At 44.2% G+C, this 3810-nt stretch overlaps 1 pseudogene; it reads right to left on the bottom strand.

The window, feature by feature from the left end:
- Positions 1-380: 380 nt before the first annotated feature.
- LOC128772537 (U2 spliceosomal RNA) lies at positions 381-536 on the bottom strand (annotated as a pseudogene).
- Positions 537-3810: the final 3274 nt, after the last annotated feature.

The raw sequence follows: 3810 nt of genomic DNA, 5'->3' as shown, positions 1-3810 counted from the left end.
ACAGACCTGTAGCGGAGAAATTTAAAATAAGCCCAATAAATATCTTGAAATATCTTGAAATAAACAAACATCTTTAAATAAATATCTTTAAACTTGAAACATGAAGGAAGAGCAAGAAGTTATGAATACGACACAACGGGAGATCCTAGGTATGAAAAATCCAAGTGTAGAAATGCAAAACTCAGTTGATGTGTTGAAGAGTTGAATGGCTACTTTCAAAGAAGAAAGATAAATTTAGGAGAGAGAGATGAGGTGTAGGAGGTGTGGGTGAGTAAAGGAATTAACAAGCTTTATTTTTGGTTTACATATGCAATGACCTCCTATTACTTCTCCCTTACAAAAACCAAAGTACTACCAAGGCAACCAAAACGAATGCTCCAGATGTGACCACCATGACAGAGACGAGCTAACGGGATGGAGGAGAGTGTGTGAATATTCTTCTAATAGGAAAAACACCTGTAATAATAAAATGAATAACAACTAAAGCCTAATAAATTATACTACACTTGATCTTAGCCAGAAGGCCGAGAAGCGATAAGCCTAATAAATTATAAAATAAAAATAATGTGTTTTGGCAGGGGGAGAGGAAAAGGGGTGAAGACTGAGGTGGGCTGGGGCTGTTGTCTTCATAATCCTGGAGGTAAAACAGTAACATCCTCATTCAAGTACATGGAGAGCATGTAATCATTCAGACTATGTCCCTTTGGATCAAAGGAGCCCCCTCTGAGACCTCATTTCTGAAATCCACGTTCAGTGTAAGTCTTATGCCCAATGGCTCCCCCCAAAAATGCAACCATTCCATACTCAAGCCAGACCTTAGCGGTACCCAAATGCAAAATATAAACACATTATTGGGATACTATTTCCATCACTTTCTCCCCCCCGCCCCACACCCTCTCCTGGACCATTAGATTTTAGATTACAAACCATCCTTGGGAAATTTCCATCCTTGGAAAACCATCCTTGGGAAACGCTTCTGGTGTTTCTGAGCCTGGCTCAGCGAATAAGCAGATGATTCATTAAGCAGAATGACAGAACTTCCACTCTGCAGTTACCCACCCTTTTCTCTGCAATAGCTTTTAGAGCAGCCTTTCATCTGCCTTCAATTCGTTGGTCCTTCTCTAATTAGCCCAAGTATTTCATTATCAGCCCATGCCTGGTCAATCATCTGGCTACCAGCAGTATCAATCAACAAGACATCTCCGATTTAATCTGTAGGCTCACAGCACTGGGACGTCATGTGGTCCTCTTCTGTCAGAGATTTATTAAGGAGGGAGGATTTATTGCCCTCTCAGCAGATACTTCTTTCATTGTTATCTTCTTATTATGGTTGGTTAAACCTCCACTGTGATCCCTCCCATCGTGTGGACCTCCACGTGGAAAGGTATTTTGTACTCAGGGAAGAGTCCCTGATGTCACCAACCCCCAAGCAGTATCTTCAGGAATCACGTGGGAGAACGTTTACCATCACAGGCCAGGCAAGGGCCATGGGAGGCTTGAAGCCTCTCCTTATGCTTTGTGTTAACTGAATTTAATGAAAGCTGCTTAGAAGGATCATAATGAGGCCTTGACATTATTAGTTTCTTTACAGAAGTGACTGGTCAAATTCCTTGAGACTTAGATTTTTTGTGGGGGCAGTCATGGAAAGGACTGAATTGTAGAAAACAGGGTTTGGGGGGGGCTGCCTGAGTGGCTCAGTCTGTTGAGCATCCGACTCTTGACTTGTCTCAGGTCGTGATCTCATGGTTTGCGATTTCAAACCCTGCGTCAGGCTCTGTGCTGACGTGGCGGAACCTGCTTGAGATTCTCTCTCTCTCTCTGTCCCTTCCCTCCCCCCCCCCCCAATAAATAAATAAATAAACTTCAAAAAAATTTAAAACCAGGGTTTTTTTCACAAGTTGTGTTTTTTTGTTTTAGTAAATTTCTCCTCAACTCAAGGTTCTAAGAACTTCTTGATTTGTTCAACTAAGCACCCATGGTATGCAAGACCTATGCCGGGTGCTGGGGAGATGGTGGTGTTGAAGTCGGGTCTGGCTTGTTTACCTGAGGAAAGAACAGTAACAGAATTCTCCGGAGCTCTTCCAACAGGTAAGGTCTTTGATTCTGACCGTGCTCTATAAAAAGGGGCAAAACAAAGCTACAGCGTCTTTGGAAAAATTTCCCCAACAGACACAGGGCTGAATTTCTCAGGATATGCTTTTTAGTTATCTTAGCCTGTCACAACTAGAGAGCATCAGACCCTGAGCGGATTGTATTATTTGGTTCCTCGTTTCCTTAGCAGAGGTACAGGGAGCAAATCAGTCAGGCCCAAGAAAGAAACTGTACTACTCTTTTAGGCATTCAATTTTCTATTTATTTCTTGTTATGAATATACTTCCGTATTCCAGGTTAGAGGGGAAAGTGTCTGTACGACAGCGTTTAAATTGCCCCTTTGTCTTTCCAAACTGGGAGAATGAAACTTGGACTAACGAATAATGTGCCAGTAATGCTCTTCCACCCTCTGGGGCGGTCAGGGGTGGGGTTTAAATTCTAACAGCAAGAAGTCAAAGGCCACTTCCCAGGAGTTGAGGCAAGGTCCAAGGACTAGCTCCCTGTTTGCAGGCAATGCAAGTTATCTTGGGGGCCCTGTGGTAAGAATTTCAGGGTGTCTTTAAACGTTCCAGACCCACCGATGGTGGGACTGTGAATAGGTACGCCCACTTCGGAAAAGACTTTGGCATTCCTATTAAACTTGGGGACACACATACTTAAAGACCGAGAAACTTTAACACCAAGACAATTACCCTAGAGAAACTTCTGCCTAAGCGTACAGAAGCGAGAGTAGTCCAGTAGCAAGATGTCAACAACCTGAACATCTGTCCACCCGTAGATGGTAGAATGGGTCAATTCTGTCATAGGTACATAATATGATACCACAGCATCGCAAGAATCGATTGCAACTATACGCATTTGCGTGAATGAATTTCATAGACACAAGGTTGAGTGAAAGACACGTTACAAGAGACCATCTGTAGCAGGACTCCATTTGTATGGAATTCCAAAACAAGAAAACTAAGCATACTGTCCAGAGATGCACAGAGAGATATTAAGACTCTGAAGAAGGCCAGGGAAATGATTACCATGAACAACACCATATTGGCTGTGATTAAAAAAGCCTGCAGGTGGGGCACCTGGGTGGCTCAGTCGGTGAAGCGTCTGACTTTGGCTCAAGTCATGATATCGTGGTTGGTGAGTTTGAGCCCCGAGTCGGGATCAGAGCTGACAGTGCAGAACCTGCTTCAGATCCTCTGTCTCCCTCCCTCTCTGCCCCTCCCCATCCCTCTCTCTCTCTCTCTTTCTCTCTCTCTCTCTCTCTCTCTCTCTCTCTCTCTGACTCTGTCTCTGTATCTCAAAAAAATGGCTGCAGGTTTTGGGGGGTAAGTAGGCAAAATTCTGTTTCTTGGCCTGGGTAGTAGTAGCAAAGGTATTCGATTTATGACTATTAAACGGAGCATATGCTTGTATGCACTTTTCTGTATGTCTGTTATATTTCAAATGAAGAAGAAATGATCTCCCTTTCTCGGAAATATCTTCCGGTGCTTTTGACTCTTGCCTGTTGGGCCCCCTCTCTCCGACGTACTCCCCTCTTCCCCAGATGTTTGGGTATCTCTGCAGTGTCTTTCAGGGTATGCATTGTCCGAGCCCCAGAAAGTGGAACGACCTGCTGGTGATGCCCTCCCTGCTGTCAGCAGAGCATGTATTGTCTCCCAGGGTCAGTGCCTGTCGGCTCCGCCTAAACGATCCACGTTGACCAGCACAGGCTGCAACCAC

Source organism: Panthera pardus, unplaced genomic scaffold (assembly GCF_024362965.1).
Source record: "Panthera pardus isolate Hobbes unplaced genomic scaffold, ASM2436296v1 HiC_scaffold_22, whole genome shotgun sequence".
In the NCBI taxonomy this organism is placed as follows: domain Eukaryota; kingdom Metazoa; phylum Chordata; class Mammalia; order Carnivora; family Felidae; genus Panthera; species Panthera pardus.
This window is presented reverse-complemented; position numbering and strand designations above follow the sequence as displayed.